The sequence below is a fragment of the Catharus ustulatus genome, chromosome 3 (assembly GCF_009819885.2).
Source record: "Catharus ustulatus isolate bCatUst1 chromosome 3, bCatUst1.pri.v2, whole genome shotgun sequence".
NCBI classification, from domain to species: domain Eukaryota; kingdom Metazoa; phylum Chordata; class Aves; order Passeriformes; family Turdidae; genus Catharus; species Catharus ustulatus.
In genome coordinates this window covers 106,974,645-106,995,443 of record NC_046223.1, presented here as the reverse complement: position 1 = coordinate 106,995,443, position 20,799 = coordinate 106,974,645, and the positions used below count along the sequence as shown (strand labels likewise).

At 42.1% G+C, this 20,799-nt stretch overlaps 1 protein-coding gene across 3 annotated transcripts in view; it reads left to right on the top strand.

The window, feature by feature from the left end:
* Nucleotides 1-7,402: 7,402 nt before the first annotated feature.
* CYRIA (CYFIP related Rac1 interactor A) overlaps nt 7,403-20,799 on the top strand; it is a 55,688-nt gene continuing 42,291 nt past the window's right edge. For all 3 annotated transcript variants that reach the window (XM_033053818.2, XM_033053814.2, XM_033053816.2), the window contains exon 1: nt 7,403-7,503. The gene's annotated coding sequence lies outside the window, so the exon portion shown is untranslated. The remainder of the gene's footprint in view (nt 7,504-20,799) is intronic.

Here is a 20,799-nt window from a genome sequence, read left to right as displayed (position 1 = left end):
TGAACAAAGAGGAAAAAGGGCCCTGCAGAAAGAAACTCACTAGATTTATACCAAGTGATTTTTACACATCCTGATATAGCAAAGAACAGACAAATCCAAGTGACTTTGATAAAAGTTATTGCATGTCATTTATTTGCTATAGCAGAAGAACCAAATAATTGCAGGAGAACTCAGTTTTTAACTCCTTGAGTTTGCTGGGCACTAAGCAGATGCCCACTCCAGGAACAAGCACTCTATCTCTCGCCACTTTTTGCTAGAGGCTGTCACATCTACTCATATCTTCTTCTAGAGCTGACAGGTGAGCACATCTTAATATGGTTCAGTCAAAGTGAAGTGACCCAGGAGACAATGACTACAGTAATTTCATGATTACAAGCCGCACCAATTATAAGCCGCACTTCCTGGGTGTCGGCAACGTTTCATTTTTCCTCCATATATAAGCCACACCGGATTGTAAGCCGTACTTTCGTTTGCAGTGAGGATCCACATGCAACTTTCACAGAGTTGCCAATTAATAACAGAATCGCGGGAACGCGGGGTTTACTGGCTCGGGGCTGTGCAGGCTCGGCCCGGCTTCCCCCGCCGCGGAGCTGCCCCGGCCCGGCACGGCTCTCCCCTCTCCCGCCGGCCCCGGTACGGCTTCCCCACGGCCGCTGGGGGCGGCCCTGGCCCTGCTCGGGGCAGAGCAGGCTCGGCTCGGCTTGGGGCTGCTGCATGCTCGCATTTCCGGTTGGCAAATTTCTGAACCATTTTTCATATATAAGCCACTCCGGAATACAAGCCGCACTTCCAGGTTTGGACCAAAATTTTAGTCAAAACGGTGGGGCTTATAAATGTGAAATTACTGTACTTAAACTGTTTAATCTAACCTGTCTCATTTTGGCTACAATAGCAAATCATCCCAGCAAATCTCTGGGGACAATAAACAGGGGCAAGCTGTGAGTGGTGATATGGTGGTACCAACACAGCTGAGAAGATGACATCCATTCACACCTTAGTGCTCCTGCAAAGGAAGGTCTGGGTCCTGCAAACCCTTTCCAAATAGTTTATGCAAGACAGGGCATTAGATCATATTTGGTTCGAAATATTCTTTAAAAAATGGTGCTGCACACATAAAGCATTCACTAAAAACAGTATTTAAAGCTGCAAAGTTTAGATTTTAGGAACTAAGAAATATCAGAATCAAGATTTTCATGTACATTTCCCATGCCCATAGTTGGGCACCTATCCTTCTTCCCAGCTGAAAAGCAGAGGCTAGAGAAATAGGTTTATAAACAACGGTCATTAATATATATGGTTTTTGAAAAGTTGTGTCCACACTGATATAATATGGGAAATTCAAAACCTGGCTTTTCCTATTACAAAAGACAGGAATCTGATTTAGCAACCCAGCTGTTACTTCAAAACACTTGTGTAATTTCCTATAACAACTGCTCATCACTTCATATATCTTCAAATTGGAGTCCTGGCCTTTTAAATTACCTGCAAAGATTTCAGCTCAGTTGAGGTTCAGTGGCTGCCATGTAGCAATGGGGCAGAATTAGATGGCTGAAATTTCCATTTTCATCAGCTCTGACCTCCCCTAATTTGAAAGAGACCGCTCTGCTCAAAGAAAGCTCTACTGCTTATTTCCTGAAGCATGTTCCAAATATAGTGTTGGTCAGCAGCTATATGAATGTAAATTGAAAGAAGGGTCCTAGGCCACCTGAAAACTTCAGTGGCTCAGGATTGCTTCAGAAACAGTTCTCTTGCTGCATGTAAATTTAACTCTGATACAAGCACAGGAAAAGTGACTGAGGACCATTTCAGTTGTCAAATTTGAATTTATTCTGGGTATAACTGAGTCCTACTGGCCAGTAGAGGAAAATAATTTTAGGAGTAGAACAATAGCTATCATGTTCACTGAGGAGTAGTTGTAGGGTTGTGGTTCAGCTTACCAGTCATGCTGCTAGAAAAAAGCTTCTTTTATTGTTGCTGCTTTGAAAGGAACTACAGAGTATTCAGACTCCATGATTTTCATCCAGGCTGAGAGCTCTTGAGGAACACAAATTACAAAAAACAGGAAAGAATAATCAACTTTTATAAATGTTCTCCACTTATAGGGTATTATACATGGTACATTTCTACAAAGAAGTTTTGTCCCTGATGAACTCCATAGATCTTACCAAAATTTTTTAAAATATGTTTTGTAATACTAGAATATACCAAAGATACACAGGTTTCTATAAACTGCCTCCTATAGCAAATGTAAAAAAAAACCTGACACATAACCACCAAAACCAGAAGACAGCTCTCTGAAAAATGTCCTTTCAATGACATTCACACATGATATGATAACACATATATATAGCACTTCATGTTGCTGTAGATTCTGTGTTGGCTTCTCAAGCTTTCAAGTCAGCATTCCTAGGTGTGGGAATGTTGGGAGCCTTTGCTTCTCTCCTTCTCTCCATAAGTTCTGTGTGAGTTTGGTGAAAAACACAGGATTTTTCAACACAGAAAATAACAGAGAAGAAGCAGGGCTGTGGTTTGGGATAATCATGACTTCATGGGGCACAGGTTGGGTTGCTGCTTGCTTTCCATCTTTGAGTATAAAAATATTTGAATCGTGCCAGATACGCACTTAAGCTGGTTAAACACACTGAAGAAAATGTCTAACAGTTTATTTTTAAAAAATCTAACTCACATAAATTCCTAATCATCTATCTATAGCTCTGAATGATGGAAGTTATCCATCTTGTAGTCTCGTGATTCCTGCAGTATTGGTTACCTCATTTGCATAAAATGAATAGAATAAATTGTTACGAATCCAAAAATATACGGTTGCCAGGATACATCTTGCTCGATGCAAATGAAAATGGGTTTGTGCCGACCAGCTTAAAGTAGTTTGGAACTTAGACATTTTCTTATTAACATTAATAGTGATAAATGAAACATTACATATCCAGTGAGCTATTGAAATTATTAATATTTGTTTGGCAAAAGGAATGTTACTTCAAGCAAATCTGAACTAACGGTTGTACAATGAAATCCTACTAAAATACCCTGAGGTTTTACTGTAAGAAGCAGTATTGAGTGAATATTCCATCCTTGCTTCTTTATAAACTTTTGAATTTAAATGCTAAGTTTCTTGTTAATTATTTTTATGATTTTCAGTGCTACATCCTTAACAACAAGCATCTATCAGTGTATAGAAACATTAATTTTATGCTTTGTCCATGTATAATATGTGGGTAAAGTAGCTATAGCTGACAACCATATCCAAAAAAATGCCCTAGGATCTAACCACATTTCCATACAATGACACAGACAAACTCTTATTTAATTTATATTATTCTGACTTGCTAAAAATGACAAAAATATGATTTATTTTTATTTTAAGCATTATATTTCATAAATCTCAATTTATTTAGGCTGTACACATGTATATCAATATTTTTAAAGTCTGTACCAAAAGTTAAACTATATCACTTTTTTGAGTAAATTTGTTTAATTTGCCCTCAATGCCTAATGAAGAAAATTAATGGATAAAATAATTACATTTTTATTGTTTGCCATTCGAGTTGCATATATGTCTTTAAAGGGAATTATAAATCCTACATATTGACTTCCAAACAGGTAGACAAACAGGATCAGATTTCCAGCTGTGTTCACATGAGACTCCAGTGTTTTAGGTGAGTGGTGTAGCTGCTCTAATCTGCCATGGCTGGTTCCTTGCCAGAAAAGGGCTGGCTGCCCGTGCCTCTGCCAGTATCATGTGCCAGTTGATACAAGAGAGAAACTGCCTACTACAGTCAAGGTTCAGTGTGCTCTGAGGGAAAAAAAAAAAGCTCTTCATGCTGAGGATACCTGAGAAATTGAGATGAGGAAGTTTTCTCTACCCCCTTACTAATGATTGGTTCCACAGCAGCACTTTTCTTTCTTAGGGAACAATTTCAGACACAAATCAGAGTTGTCAAATTATAGATCAGCTCCCTCCTCTGTTCTTCTGATTTGTTGTGTATTGGAAGCTACTGGTTTCACTCTTAATTTTCATTCACATAACTAAAAAAGAAGATTATGTCCCTAAATTATAAAATAGGACTGAGGTTCCTTTTCAAAAGGTGCCATTACAAACAATGTGTACTGTGAATTATACAAGTGATGACAGGATCATACTGAATATTCATATAATTTACTTCATAGAATATATAATTATCCTTTTTTTCTGTATTAACCACAAAAATAAAGGGCTTCCAGACTGAGGAAATGATTAAGAGGCTGATGGAATGGACACTGAAATTAAAGACCCTCTCCTTTGAATTTGGTAATTTCTGAACAGAGTTCTAAACCTTTCTTTCCCTGAAAATGCTCTAACCTGTTTCCTTTCAGACTGCATAGAGATAAAATGAGCATTAAGGAAGATTTCCTTTTGTTCTACAAATAAATTCCCATATGTAATACTGGAGAAAAGTGCTAGATAAAGACATTAGTTCTGCTTAGCAAGTTAAACATCAAAAGCTGAAAACTCAGGCGCCCATCTGTTCTGAGACTGCTGGTTGCATCCAGGTGATTTTGAATGCAGTGCTGCATAAAGCCATGAGTTTCAAGACTTGCAAGGCACCATACTTTACAAAAGACTAAGCAACACTCTTCCAGGTAGATAAAAATGCAGGTATTTTCAATTATTGCAGATGACTCTATGAATGATTCCTGTTTAAAAAAAGAATCTATGTCACCATTCAAATTTCAGCAGATGCTTTAAGGCCAGCACCTAAAAAAATCCAGAGATTGCTGCTATGCTGCTATGTCTCAGTTGAGCCATGGCAACTGGTTGTGTATACATTGTCATAACCATGAAATAAAATGTGCTAAAATCCCCTCAGATTTCACATTGCAAATAGATTTGGATGGGATTCGGTGTGAGATTCAGACTCCTGAGTTTTAGATGTCTGTCAGCAGGTGTCTTTAGCTAAGTGACTTAAATTTCCACTGCAGTGATGACAGATTCACTTAGGTAGCAATGGGCATTCTGACCTACATCTATCTACAGGTTACACAACCTACAAGTGCTTCTGGAAGACCAGAAAATAAGGCAAGATACTCAAGGGTAACTTCAAAATTTCTGGATGTTTGTGCTTATCCTACCCATGAATCAGGACTGGGGTAGCTTGAGGCTGTGATAACCAGACTCATACTGGCTGGCCCATTGCACTGCTCACCAGAGAACTGATTTTAGGTGCCTACCTGCTTCTTGTGATGTGTGAAACTACTTCATGAAAGCACCTGATTCAGACTTCAGTACTGCCTGTAATGGGAGATTACACACCTAAATAATGTCTAAGAAATGGAGGTGTCTGTATACCCAAATTTAGAGGCACAATTTGCCAGTGTAAATGCAAGCACATCCTTTCGCCTGAGAAAGTTTAGGGTGCTTGAGGTATCAGGATGGGGCTGGTAGAGACAATTTTATGGTATCCTGAATCTCTTCAAAGAAAAAAACTGGGTGATGTGTGAGATCACTCACAGAGTCTAAGTGATAAGAAATTACTTTACTGAGGAATCTGGTCCCTACCCAGTGTGCTGCAAACTGAATTTGTCTCACACAAGCACTAAGATAACAGTTTCACACAGACAGTTGTGGCTTGGCTACCATGCCAGTATGCAGCTAAATAATTGTTTCCTGGTCTCTAACGTCATTGTCCGAAGCTGAGAATCTATCACTCGCCTGCCATTTCCCCTACAGGCTGATCAACCTCAGTCTTACAGTAGTATGTGACACTCACTATATGTAGATGTTCTACAGTTCATTTCATCAATATCTAGCAGTCCCTTTATTTTGGCAGGATTTAAAAGTTGGCTTTTTCTAACTCCCAAATATTACCTGTATGCAGAACAAAAATATTCTTCTGGCTAAGTCCTTGATGTATTCAGAGCAGACAACTCGAGAGCATGCATAGCTTGCAGTCATAGAGTCAGGATATTTCCAAAAGATAGCTACCTATTCTTTTATAAAAGCATCCAGTTCAAGACACAACCATTATAAAGCAGTCAGAATGCATGCCCCAGAAAAATAATTAAAAGGGGACATTACGTTGCTAGCTGGGAATCTGAGGTTGAGTTCTTTCTCCTGGTTCAAGTTTTTCATGTGACTGTTCTTCCTGCTTGGAAGTGCAGCAATGCTATTTACTTCTTTTAAAAGGTACTTGGAGACTTGTGGGTAAAAAATGCAAGCCAGCAGCTCAGTGTTCTACTAAGCTGGGTGCTGTGAGGGTAGCTATACTAAATGTGCTACAGCATCAGACACACAGCCTTTTAATAGACTAAGTATGTCACTTGAATTATTTTCTAGCTAGACAATTTGGAAATTTCATACCAAAAAAAGAACAATTCAAGGACATCTGGACCCAGCCTGGATAAAGGGAAGAAGTTAAATCATGACAGTGATGCTGCTCTGGAGTCCTTGCTCGGAGGGAGTCACAGGTCAGAGGGTCAAGGCAGCAGCAGGCCCAGCATGCTCACAGCTCCACCAAACCACTCCACTTCAGAGTGCTCCAAAACTTATTCATGAGAATCACACCTCTCTGAGCACACAGCTCTCCTCAACACATTTGCCCGGGGCAGAACGCAGCTGTGAACTCTCAGGTTCACTGGCACACAGCTGTGATGGCTTTGTGGTCAGCATCACAGCTTCTAACATTTAAAGAGCTCAGCAAGCAAAGCTCTTTGAACAAATGAGCAGGTATTTCTGTGCTGTACTTCTAATATTGTCACTTGTAGGTTTTTTGTTTTGTTTTTCTTTTCTTGCTCTCACTGTAAATGACGCACAGACTGACTAGCTTTTGGGAAAGGGGGGAACCAAGTGCCGCACAGCCATTCTGGCGACTTTAACCTCATTTAACCCTCAGCGCAGCAAGAGGAAGTACAAAGTATTTTCACGAGCTGTGAATGGGCTCAGATCTGTTTTTGACGTCTTGAGGAAGCGCTGCCTTCTGCAAAGCCAAAAATACAAAAAAAAATGTATGTGAAGTCCCGAACTCCAGGGTTTACACACAGCGTCCCGTCCCGCTTCCCCCACCCCAAAAGAGAGGCCAGGGAGGGAGGGGGATGGGATCCCTGCGGGACGGGGAGGGTTTGGGTCAGCGCCGATGTCCCCGGGCGGGGCGCAGCTCGGGTGACAGTCACACGCCCCCCGATTGCTGAGCAGACAGCCCAGCGCCACGACCAGCCGGCCGGGGAGCCGGGGGTGTCCGGGTACGGTCTGCATGGGGTGGGGGACCCATCGCCATCCCCATCGCAGGCGCCCGGCCCCGCGGCGCGGGAGGCGGGTCCGGGGAGCCGCGCCCGGGGCGGCCGCCGGCGGGAGCCGCACGCAGCCACCGCGGGGCGGGGCGGGGCGGCTCTGCCAGCGACGCGCTGGGCCGGGCGGGCTGGGCCGCGCCGCAGCGCCGGCGGCTGATTCGGAGGCAGCGGCGGGGGATGGACGAGGCTACCTGCGGCGGCCAGCGGCGACGGGCGGCCCAGGTAAGAGCGGGGAGGCACGGCGGGGCCGGGGGCTGCGCGGGGTGGGGGCCGAGCCGCCTCTGCCGCTCCTTCTCGCGGCGCCCCCGCATCGCGGCGGGGCGGGGACGGCGCGCTGCAGCCCCGGAGTTTCCCCGCTCCCCTCGCCCTCCGAGCCTCCGCAGCCGCCTTTGTGCCCGCTCCGCGGCCCCGGGTCACCCTCCCCGCGGTGCCCCTGCCCCTCGCTCCGCGGGGACCCGGAGGGACACAGCCAACTGTTGCCCGGGGAGCGCCGGCCCCGGAGCGCTGCCAGCAGCCCCGGGCGGTGAGCGCCGGCGGCTGCGTGCGCCCCCAGCCCCGCTTGGAGAGGCATCGGGTGCGCGGCGAGCCCGAGCGGAGGCTCCCCATTGGCCTCGCCCAGCCGCGGAGAGGCTTCCCCGGCCATGGGCTCTCCGGGTGGAAGCTCCGGGTTTTCGCTGCCGTCCGTGGGTGCCGCAGGGACGGGCAGCGCGGTGCGGGAGGGCTGTGCCCGCGGCAGGGCCCGGAGCCGGCCCGGGCTGTCGGTCAGACCGCGCGCCCCGTGCCCGCCCGGGCTGAGTGCGGCGGGGGAGCGGGCGGAGGGACATTGGGCACCAAACTTTGGTTATACCCAAAACTTTCTGTTCCAGCTGCTGGTGATTGCTGGATGCGGGGTGCTGTAAGCGTGGTGTTTCGAGAGAGCTGTACCTAGACAGGAGATGAAAGGCGGGCTCTGTAGTGCTGGATTCACCTCGTTTAAATCGCTGTCCATGTTGGGAGGTGTTACAGCCAACAGATAGCGCGCCTGCATCTATTCTGCCTATTATTATTTTTCTCCTAATTTGATCCCGAGACCGTTTGGTTTTGTTTATTTTTATCTGGGTTCTGTTCTGCTAAGGTCTCAGTAATGCATTGTGCCGCTGTGTAAAATCGAATGCTCCGTAATTCGCTGGCAGCACAGAGGCTCTTAGCTGCACAGGCTTTCAGTGGTGCTGCTGCTAACTTGCCGAGGGTGGTGATGTGAGTTGATTTCCAGCCTGTTCCTGGTCTCTAATTGCCACTCAGACCATCTTTACACTCTGTTTTTGTTACTAGTTCTGAAGTCAGTTTATGTGTGTTTGGGAAAAGAGTAGGTTAAGGGGGACAGAGATTGCTTTGCTTTGCTTCTTCTGTTTTGACTCTCTGCAATGCCATAAAAAAATTAAAATTACTTTGGCAGTTAGCTCTTGGGGTGGGGGGAGAGGTTTAGAATGAAATGCTGTCGTGACACGAGGTTGCATTGTGGACAAAGATTTTCATGTGGTCAGCACAGCTCTACAAAAATACCCCAACTCCTATTACACAGGGAAGAACTGAGCTGATACTTCCTTTTTCTCTGTTATGGTAACTTTTGTATTTCATATAACATATAGGAAGACTGTTACATCAGCAATGTAGTTTTTAAAAAGTAATTAAAAAAAATAAACCTTGTTATTTCTCACATTTAAATCTCCTTTCTGCTCTTCTGTAATACCTCCCCTCCCCCATCTCACCAGGCCCAAATTAAAAACTAATTATAAAGTCCTACTACTTGCTATGGTAGACTTTAAAAAAAACGTTTTAATGAAACTAAATTACAGATTATGGGAACATCATGAAAGGTTTTACTTAAGTTTATAAAAAGCATTAAATAGCAACTAAGAGTAAAGTTTTAAGAATTTTATTCTTCAACTTAAGCTGCTGTAATGTAGTTTAACTGCTGGTCTTTAAAGTTTACTTGATGTAAACTATGGCAAGTATAAGCAAGGCTTTCTGAGTTACTTTAATGGTTTCTCGAATACTCTGCAGTATTTTACTGTATTCTGGTCTGTACTTATTCAATCTGCTCCTGTGCTGCTTTTGCAGTGAGGCTTTTTTTCTCCCATGAACTTCTGCTCTTTATTAAAAACTGAAAATAAACAAACCACAATGCTTAAAAAGACAGTGTATGCCAGTAATTAGAATAAAATCCTCTTGATTAAGTCAGAAAGGAAAAATGGTGATTATCTTGGATACTATTGCATAGTTACTGTCATCAGATGTCGTTTTGCCATGACAGTGAATTTTACAGTGCTGAGAAGATAATTCATTGTTAGTGTGCTTGGCTTGTACTCACGACATCATTTTTTACACTGTTTTGTCAGGCTGAAATATCTTGTCCTCAGCAGTATGGCAGCCTTACAAAGACATTGAGGATTTGCATGTGCAGTATGTTGCAGATTTCCATGTTGTGTGATACACAAAACGATCTCAAATACTAGATGTTATTTAAATGAATAACAGTTCCTGAACTTTAACAGAAATAATACTTTGTAGGTGTACAGATACTATAAGTAAGACCTTTTGATCATAATTTTTTATCTACTTCCAAATGCCATTCTAATTAGAGTTTTTGGAGAAACTGTAAAATATTCATTGTGGAATTACTGGCATTCTTTAGCACTAGATGTATATTACATGCAGTAGCACATGAACTTAATCATCCAGTTCACATTTTGTACAAACCAGAAAAATGCTATTCCATATCCAAATCCTGTATATGATCCAGACATCATTAAGTTCTCTGGTTAAAATCCCTGGAGACAAACAGGATATTTTACTGGGACCTACAACGTCAGTGGATAGGGATGTATGAATACTAACAATATATGTTCATTTCAAGCCGCCAAACCTCTTAATGTTTCCTCTGTGCTGAATTCAGTATGTATTTGGATCCATTTCAATATTATCAATCATTCTTTTAGCAGTGCTTTCTACTCATGTTATCTAGGAATGCAAAACAGTAACACTATATCAGAGAAAACAGTTTGAGGGGCATGAATTAAAATATTTAATATATGGGGCAGTTTGAGAGCTGCAAAAAATGCAGTCATAAATTTGAATTTTGTTGTTTAAATTAAAATTGTAATAGAAACTGCTCTGCACTCGTGTGAATGATGGTAAGAGCAACCTGAATGATTTGAACTGTACAGGTCTTAATTGTTATGAAGTACCAGGAATTTGCCATTGTTCTACTTAGATGAAATTCCAATTCTTGCTTCCAATTAAAATGAAAAACATGTCTTAATTTCCATCTCTACATACTGCTCAATACAAGTTCTTGATTTAAACCAGTAGCAGTAGTTGATCCTACAGAAGAAATAACAGTAATAGGTATAGGGCAAGAACCTCTTAGGACTAATGTGACCCAATGCAGCGCTGACACACAAGTGCTTGAAAGATTTTTATTTAGTCTTGTGGGTTTAAAATGTTTAGAAATTATGCCAACATGAAAATGCCAACCATGGGATTTAGTTAAACATCACTCAGCGTTGCCTTAACTCAGGAATGGTTACTTTGGCATGCTAACAGCTGCAATACTCTTGTCTAATTTATGAACTTCCCATAGATTAGGAAACCAGTGCTCTGAGGGACTTCTTTGTGCATATTCCCTTTTTTTTTTTTTTTTCTTCTGTCCATGACTGTACTTCTGTGGTGCTTTTCATCATGGACAGGTTGACAGATTTTAACAATATGGTTTGGATGACCATCGGTGCGGAAGGTGAAGCACCAGAAGTGCAAAAGTGCATAAGTCCTAGTCTTATTTTGGGTAAATCTGTGTGAGGAATTTATGATGTTTATAATGTATGAAATGTTAGTTTTGAAGGTTCCAGTAGCAGTACAGCTTGTGGTGTTAAGTGTGCCTATCATAAGTGCTAGTCTGCTTTGGTTCAAGTCTTGGGTTAATATATGTGATTCAGGAACATGTGTTCCTCTGGCCTGGTGAAGAGCATCCATAACATCCATTCAGCATGGGAGTTGCCATGTCTGCAGTATGGTGTGGAGCATGCTGGAATCTTGAGTTTGATCCCATTTGTCTGTGATGGGCTCGTGATGACAGAGTGCAAGTTCGCACAATATAAAAAACACTGTGGAAGTGGCTTGGTGTTTTTAAGGGAACGTGTAGACTTAAACTGACATTTTAGATAAAAGTCATTCTGTACTGCCCTGTATCTCTCTGATACACATAGGTTTAACTTAAAATTTAAATAGTTGTTAGAAGCTTTCTTATATATAATTTATGGGATTTGGGCATGGCGGGGAATTCTCTCTGCCCTATTACTGCCTGAATTCATAAATTATTTGAGTGGCCTATTTTGCAATTAGATGCCTCCAAGCTGAGGTTGATGGTCCTAAAACCCATGTCTGAAAGCACACTTTTCTACGTTTTTTACTGTGAATAAAGTGAGATGCACAGGGCTTCTGTTCTGCACCCACCCATAGCTGTTACCACTGAGACTTCTGGAGAGGGGAATCTCCTGCCTCACTGCCTTTGGCATCCAGAGATGGGAATATTCCCTCAGGACTAGAAAAGCTTGTTTTGGTAAGAAATAAGTGTAAGCTATTTACTCAAACTTGAGTAGGAGCATTTGCAATGATTTATGGTGCATTAGTTGCATCCCATATTCATTAAGTGTGACTCTGTCCTTTTCAGCTTTAAGTACCTTGAGCTCACATCACCCTCTTCCCAAGAGAGTGAAACAAGCAGAGTGTCATAAGCTGTCCTTTATTTCACCTGCAACCTTTGGAAAAAACCAAAACAAAACAGTAATTAGGCCAGGGGCCTAGACTCCTGCCCTGTTATTAAGGGCTTCAGGTGAGGGAAATCTGGTTTCTATAGATGTTTCATTCTTTCATCCAGTAAATATTTTTCCATTTCATAATTTCTGCAGGAGTAGTCTTAGGACAGACAATGGCCTGTGGTTTAGGGCAGTACCCTGGTGTGCAGAGATGTGGTTGGAAAGCAATCTCTCAACCTGAAAAGAGCCTACCACCCTCTTCTACTTCCTCTGTGGATGCTTTCCTGGTGCTTTTATATAGCTCAGTGATGCTTCAGGGCACGCTCCTGCCCTCTCATTCGAAACTTCAAAATTGTATGACTCCCTCAGGAGCTTGTGAAAGGAATGACACTGTATCTTGCTTCTAGAGAGGCCTGAGGGTTTTGCAACCCTTTTTAATAACATAGGTACCTCTTGAGCTTCCAGGAATAGATGACAACAGTTTAAGGTACAGCCTTGACAACTCTCTTACCTGTTAGGTTAGGTGGCTTCCTGCTTGCTATCCCAGTTATCTTACTTTCTCTTACATACCTGAATTTGTTGCAGCCATGCTCAGAATTCTCCTGTGAGTCTAATTTGGGTTTCTAGACCTATATGGATTAGTAAATCTAAGAAGAGCATGAAGGCCAGACTTTGGCAAGATTGAGGACTTATGGAGAAAGTCTTTCTTTTGGTTTTAGGACGCGGTTTGAGTCTGGTTTGATTCAGTTGTCCAGTGTTAGTGTTTTGTCCTGGATGAGATGTTTTGCAATAACTGTTGCATCTGTACTTGGCTAGCAGGCAAAAGGAGGTCAGAAGACCCATGGCCTGCATAGACCCATGTCCTGGAGCACCTACTGGGGTATTTCAAAACAGCTCAGTAGTGTTTGCCTCTGTAACTGAATGAGCCCAGTAGTATCCTAAGACTGTTGTTGCCTAAGCTGTATGTGGTTATTCTGAGAAGTGGGAGGAAAGGGTTGTTTTCATGTTTTTCAAAGATATTTCAAAGCAATCATGCTTTCTGTTTTATTTTCTTTACTGTGAGTGTATTTAATACCTAGGTTGATCATTATAATTTTCATTTTGCAGCTGCCTCAGATAAAATCTGGAAGGTTAGCTTGAGTTAATGGCTTTCTGGGAAGAGGGGCAAAAGCTCATCTTCTGGTTTCTCTCGTGCATGTTAATAATGGTGTGGAGATGTGGGGCAAAAATTCATTACTGTTTTTAGCTGGTATCAAAATGCTGAGTGATGGTGCCACTTAGACAGCAGAATTGGTTTTAGAGAAGAAGGAAAATTCTCTCTGGTAACTGATCCTTATGATTCTATCTCCAGTAAATTGATTCCAGAATTGTGTTTAAATAGATTCCATGGGAGACATACCATAGTATTTATTTGTTGTGGGTGATCTACTGGTCCTAATTTTTCAGAGGGGATTGCTATAATACTATGGGAACTCGGGAGGGAAGCAATGGCAAGGGGAAAATTCTATAATTCTGAATTCTACAAAATTCTATATTTCTCAGAGTTGTTGAGATCTGTTTAGAGAAGGCTAGGTTGTTAAATTTGTTATGTTTTATTTCCAGGAACAGCCTAATTTTGTCTCAGTTGTACTTTCTCCCACCCACATACACACAGTCTGACTCCCTGTACTGTATCACTCTGTAATTGCAGTATTTTGCTTCAAGGATCATCTGTAGGCAGTTGGCAACTTCTCCAAATACAGATTTCATGATGGACACTGGCATCTTTAGAGCTTCTGGAAATAAGTCTGTAATCCTCTCCCTAATAATTTATGGTGGCAGAGGAAATGGATTTTTGTAATTGTTTTCTGTATTTTTTATATTATTAAAGCATAAAAGCCCTGTAGGACTGACTGGAACACTTCCCTCGCCCTCTCACAAGGCTGTGCTGCAGCAGGGCTCTGTAATACTAATTACTGCTGGGATGGTTTTGCTGTTCCAGATGAGCTCATGATGGGGGTGCTGGAAAAAGTCTCCCTCAAAATGTGTTTATGCTCTGTATCCATTACAGCTAGTGTTATTATAGTGCAATACTTAGGTCTTTGGGGTTTGTGTTTTTAGTGTGAAGGTGTTAAAAAATCCAATTAGAATTTTTTATCAGTGTCTCTTGTATTCAACAGGAAAACAGAAAATATTTCCTGATCTTGAAGTATTTTGGGACTGTGTTGCCTGTAGAACTGATTTGTATTTCTATAACTAGATAATCCTACTACTTTAGTTATTTTATTTTTCCCCCAAAAGACAAGGAAAGAACATACATATTAGAGGTCGTGGATGTATAGATAATATGTTTGTCCAGTTTTAAACTGTGAGACAGAAAATGATTGGACTCTGACTACTTATGCCTTTGTTTTACAGAGGTTTTGATTCATTAAGGCACAGACAGTATCATGTTGTCCTTTACTGAACTAAAAGTAAAACTGCCAAAAAAATCCCCTTTTGTTCTGCTGCTGAGGAACACTGTGGGCTGCCAAATCCTGACAGTCTGAGTCACCACAATTGTAATAAAGTGTTTGTACTTTGGCAGTTGCTGTTATTCAGTGTCTTCTAATTTATTCATAAGGCAAAGGGACACCTACGGGTTTAAAATACTACTTTTTAAAGAAATAGTCCATGTTTATAAAGAAATAGCATTTGTCAATAGAGAATTAAATACACTGTGGTAACACTTAAAAGCTTCTAAGGAGTAAATAGTTAATCTTTAACAATAAGAAATATACTTATATACGTATATTTAACAAATTCTGTGTTTTGTGCAAGAGCAATGCGAGACTTCAAAAAATGATGGGATTATTTTAAACTCCTTAGTGAACTCTGGTGTTTTGGCTATCTGATCTGACCTGATAATGATCTGATAACCAGGGAGACTGCTTCCTTCCTAAAAAAAAAAAAATCCCAAAAAAGCCAACAAAATTTTTTTAAGGATGGGGCCTCTGACCCTGGAAATGCTTATCTACATTTTAGCTTTGAAGTGTGGGCTATGACCCAGCAAGCACAGCTCATGTAATTGAATTCAGTTGTTTTCAGCATCACTTCCAAACAAAGTAGTCAAGGTTTAGTAGCCAAATTAAGTTGTAATAGTCAAATAAAAGTCAGAATGAGCACGCATAAAGAGCTGCAGGGAGGCGGGGTGGCTCTGACTCAGTGGTGGTACCTGTGAGGCTGACAGGTGTGTTCCAGGCTCACAGCAGGTGCTCTGCTCCTGACCATGTGCATACTGAGGTGCTCTGGCTGATGGATCCTGCTGCCTGGGCTTGGGTGGGAGATGGGAGTACTTACAAGTTCTTGATCCCATCACCTGTGCATGGAGAGGAGGTGGGTTTCTTTATAATTTCTCAGTACTGTAGCTGTTTATGTGAGTTCTCATATTGTCTAGTATCAGTTATTGAGGCAGAAACAATGATTCCTTTCTTTCCATTGATAAAATAACAATAAGGCTTTTATTCTTGATACATAGGGAATTTTGTGTGTCATTTACCTTTCCCTAACATTGAGCTAATGGAATTTACACAATTCTCTCTCTCAAAAAAAGCACCAAATTTGCTAAACTGGATTATTAATAACTCCCCGACTCCATCCTGTAGAGCTGCCAATGAAAAGGACTGAGGTGGGTGTGGGTGGTAGGCACTGGGCAGAGTGAAACATATGGAAATTCTTGCAGCAGAAAGTACTATAATTTTAATTGCTGCTCAGTGTCATACTATCACTACAGCTGTTTCCCAAAGAAGAGGTTTGCCTGCCATTGGCAGGACATTCATAAAGGAAGGAGATGGTAGATAAGCAAATGCAAATATATTACGTGCCTTCTATCCTTTGGTTTTTAATACATGCTGTGATGACGAGTTCAGCATGAAACACTCAGTGACATGTAATTATATATGCATTAAGTGGAAGTGGATTCATAGTGTTCCTCTCTGAGAGTACCTATCCATAATGCACCGAGGCAGGGATGCGAGAGGGGCAGCACAGCCCTGAGCTGCTTAATTCATGTGGCACTGCAGTCCTGCTCGGCTGCCGACTTCCTTTCTCCTTTTTTTTTTGCCCATAAAAGGAGAAAAGTGCTGCCATATGACTCGCTTGAGAGAGAATCACAAGATGAGGTTGGGGCCGGAGGGAGGGGGCCACGGGGGGAAGTTATTCAGGTAGCTTTGTTTCTTGTACATGATAGAAAACATTCTGCTCTCTGTGTTTATTGCAATCAAACATTTCATTCTTATAGCAACTTCTTTTTCTTTTTTTTTTTTTTTTTTTTTCTTTCTGCATGGATGAGAGATTCTGAAGGGAAGGGATATAAATGAGTTTGGAAGGAGATAACTTCAGTTCTTAGGGATTAGGCTGTCCTCCAAAACTGCAGACACTTTCCTGCTGGTTGTTAGGGAATGACTGTATGTGGTATTCTCCCATCTTGTGCCAGTGACTGTAGGTAGGCATGCCTGAATTCATTGCCTAATTTTGCACTGTTAAAAAGCTTCATCTCCAGCTTTTCCAGAAAGCAGACTAATTGGGTGATTCTCTGAAGATTTGCTCAGAGATCAAATCTGGACGACTCTGTGCCTTTTCACAAAGTCCTTGAGCTCTCTTACTCTGCACTCTCACAGTGACTCTCAGTGTACAATAAAGCAAGAGTTGCCTGACTTCCTTTGTCATATTCTGACAAAAAGCACAGCCCTCTCACTGATGAGGGTCACAGTCTCTTCCACAGAGTGAAGGCAATTAGCAGCTCTAAATGAGTTCCACTCAGTTTCTGGCATGGGCTACTAGGTAGTGTGTGATGGGCTCCTGATTCTGCATCAGAGTGCACAGCTAGGACCAGGATGGTCAGCTCCAGCCATGCTGCCAGCTAAAGACCTGTGTGTGTGTTCAAAGCCATCTCTGAGTCGATGATTCACAGTATTGATCAGTTTGGGTTTAGTCAGCCTTGTGTGTTCCCTTTATTTACTGATGCTGTGAAGCGATTTGACATGGGGGCATACAAATCAGCTGTCCCTCCTCTTGCTCACTCCAACACAAGATGTTTTAGAAATCACAGCAAAATGGATGTCTCTGTGCAAACCAGACTTTTTTCTTTAAAAACTACAAAAAATTGAGATCTTCAACCCAAATGTTTACTTTCATATGAAATGAAGCATTTTGTTAAGGAGTCAAAAGGGAGCTGGAGAAAATTAAGGCCTTAGTAATTAACAGTCATGTCCTATATATCCTAGCATCACCCTTTTCTAATGTCACTGTAGGTATCCTGGGAACAGAGCAAGAAGACCATACTAATTATGGATCTAAAGTAATTTTTTTTTCTCCTAGCTGTTGTTTGGGGTTTTTTTTGCATCAGACTTAGGATGTAGGCCAAGATCTGTGAAAAACAGATGTCTGTCTCATGCCTGCAGTGTGATAATCATTGGGATTTAATAAATTTGTTACTTCACGTATGTGGGTGGCTTTTTATTGTGTTGTAGACTTTTGGTTGTTTTTCCTGAAAAATCTGACAGTTTTATGGTTTATTGGAATGATGGTCTTTAGTTGAGTGTTGATGTAATTGTTGAGATATATTTGTCATCTTTTCATCTCTTTGGAAGTCTGAAATTGTACCTGCGGTTCAAAGCACGACAGTTAAAGTATTCATGGGTAAATCAGAGTGTGGGAGTTCATCTGGGACTATTAGGTTAGAGCAGATGGTTATTAGGTAGATTATTAGGTGGACTCACTGGACCAGATTGGCAGCTGGTATTGCAACAGTTCTAAATGGGTGCTCAAGGTTTTACAGAGTAATAAGCAGTTTTGTCAATACTGAGGTGGGTTTACCCTGGTTGGGTGGCAGGTGCCCACCAAAGCTGTTCTGTCACTGCTCTCCTCGACTGGCAGGGACCAGAAAACATAATGAAAAGCTTGTGGGTTGAAATAAGGGCAGAGACAGATCCCTCACCAGTGACTGTCATGGGCAAAACAGACTCCACTTGGAGAAATTAGTTTAACTTATTACGGATCATATCAGAATAGGATAATGAGAAATAAACCCAAACCTTAAAAACAACTTCTTCCCACCCCACTCTTCTTCCTGTGCTCAGTTTCACTGTCAAATTCTCTGCTTCTTTCCCTCAAACAACAGAGGGGGACAGAGAATGGAGGTTGCAGTCAGCTCAGCCCACCTCTGCCACTCCCTCCTCACATTCTTCTTCTTCTCCACCATGGGGTCCCTCCCACAGGACACAGTTCTTCATAAACTTTTCTAATGTGAGTCCTTCCCATGGCCTGCAGTTTTTCATGAAGTGCTCCAATGTGAATCCTCCCAAGGGATGCAGTTCCTCAGGAGCAGCCTGCTCCAGCGTGGGTCCCCCATGGGGTCACAAGTGCTGCCAGCAAACCTGCTCCAGTGTGGGCTCCTCTCGGCACAGCTCCTGCCAGGAGCCTGTTCCAGGACAGGCTTCCCACGGGGTCACAGCCTCCTGCAGGCACCCCCCAGCTCCCCTGTGTGCTCCTCCCTGGCTGCAGGTGGATCTCTGCTCCCCTCTCTGCTCCTCCCTGGGCTGCAGGTGGATCTCTGCTCCCCTCTCTGCTCCTCCCTGGCTGCAGGGGCTCAGCTGCCTCTCCCTGGGCTGCACTAGGGCTGCAGGGGAATCTCTGCTCCAGCACCTGGAACATCTCCTGCCCCTCCTGCACTGACCCTGTGTCTGCAGGGCTGCTGTGCTCAAGCACTCACTTTCTCTTTGGCTGCTCTTCTGCAGCAGTTTTTTTCCTCCTGCTTAACTCAGTTATCCTAGAGATGCTGCCACCATTACTGATGGGGTTGACCTTGGCCATTGGCAAGTTGAATGATCCTGTCCTGTTCCCCTTCACTGCCCTCTCCATGACCAAAACCTTGCCACAGAAACCCAATACACAGTACCATTGCACTTAAGACTCCAAAGTAAGGAGTTGGCACTGAAGATGATCTGTAGGTCAGCAATTGTGAAAGGGTTGTGTTTGGGTTTTTTCGGTGCCCTATGACACTGCTTAATCACATCTATACAGAGTTTTACACACAGTAATTCTTGCCAAGTACAATATTTACATTCATATTTGCACTATGGTAGTTGTGTTTTCCTTTGGAAAGTTTTATGTGCCTCTCTTGTCTTTACAAGAACTTCTTGCTTGTGCTCCTTTCTGTGCAAAATAAGGGTAAATGTTTTCAATTCAGGTTTGCATGAATTATTTTAAAGTAATTAATTTGGGGTTTCTGACTTACACAAAAGAAACAAATTTGTGAACACATATATAACTTCGTGAATTATTGAAGAAACACCACAGATTTGTTCCTAAAATGCCGATCTTGTATGATGAATTTCTTTCTTGCCCATCACACCGATGTGGGTGAAGTTTGAAGCAGAATCTCAGCTCTGCATTGGAATGCAGTTGATAGAGCTATGCCCATTTTATACCAGGAGACAATCAGGGCAAGTGTTCTACTGGCAGCAGTCCAGGCTTGCCAAAATTAAGAAATCAGATGCTCATCTTCAGTCCATCTGAACACATGAAAAGCTCCAAAACCTAGAGAGTGCAAATTTTCATGTGTGCTGCATATAGTACTCATGGGAATACAAATGCTCAGATGCTATATGATTACGTGGTTCTGTTCCCCTGATTTGAAACCAGCAGACACCTGGGCAAGGGTGACCTGTTAATTCTGAAATTAATTTTGCTGGTTATGGAATTGGCTTCTAAAAATTCTGTTCTCCAGAAACAACTGGGTACTGTATTTGTGATGTGTGTTCATAGTAGGAACTAAATAAGGAGTGGGTATGGCATGCGACTCTACTGTTACATTTTTAGTCCTGCTCATGACACAGTTTTGTTCTGTGCCAACTTACACTCTCCCAGATAATGCCCAAGCATAGTTCTGGGGTTAGGAGAGACAATGGACTCTTTCCAAAAGGCTGTTTGGATCTGGCTGGGCTATATGGAGGAATAGGATTTTAGTTTTCCAGCTACAAACTGTAATGTATTTGCTGGTTTCAAGCCCAGAACGTGGCTGTGTGCCCTGGCCTGTTTTATTTTCTGACATATAGGTGGCCACAGATCTTGCTTTCCAGGAAGCTGGGATTTAGCAGCTTCTTTGGGAAGGCAGTGGCAGCATTGTCATAGTATGCTTAGGAAGGTAGAAGAGAAATTCTTTCAAGCCTGGAAGTGAGAAGCTTTCTGGAAAGCAGGAAAAATGAGCCAGAGCAACTTAAAATCATGGAATAATTGAGTTTCATATTTCTTTCATAAGACAAGCCCCAGAGAATACACAAGTATAATCAGCCATTTTGAAAACATTAACTTAAAATAAATATATATTTGAAGAATTATGGCCTGGCATTTTAAATCAAAATGAATAAACTGAGTGTTAAACAGATGGCATCTACAATGTCCTCAACCCAAGAATGTATATCCTGGGAACAGAGTAAAATTTATCCATGACCTAAGCTTTGCTTTCTTAAGATAAAGGAGCAGCGCTAGTACAAACCTGAGTTGGCATCATCCTTAGCTTTTCTTTGGGGAATCCTTGTCTTAAGCATATGTCTCAGCCCTCTTCTGATTGTCTGTTTGCCTCCTGTCTGCGAGGTGCAAGTCTAACCTTATATTTAGCAAAAACTGTAGGGTGTGAAGTTTTGTGTGTGGGTGTTTTTTTTTCTTTAAGCAGTGTTAAAGCTATTAGCATCCTAATGACTTAACA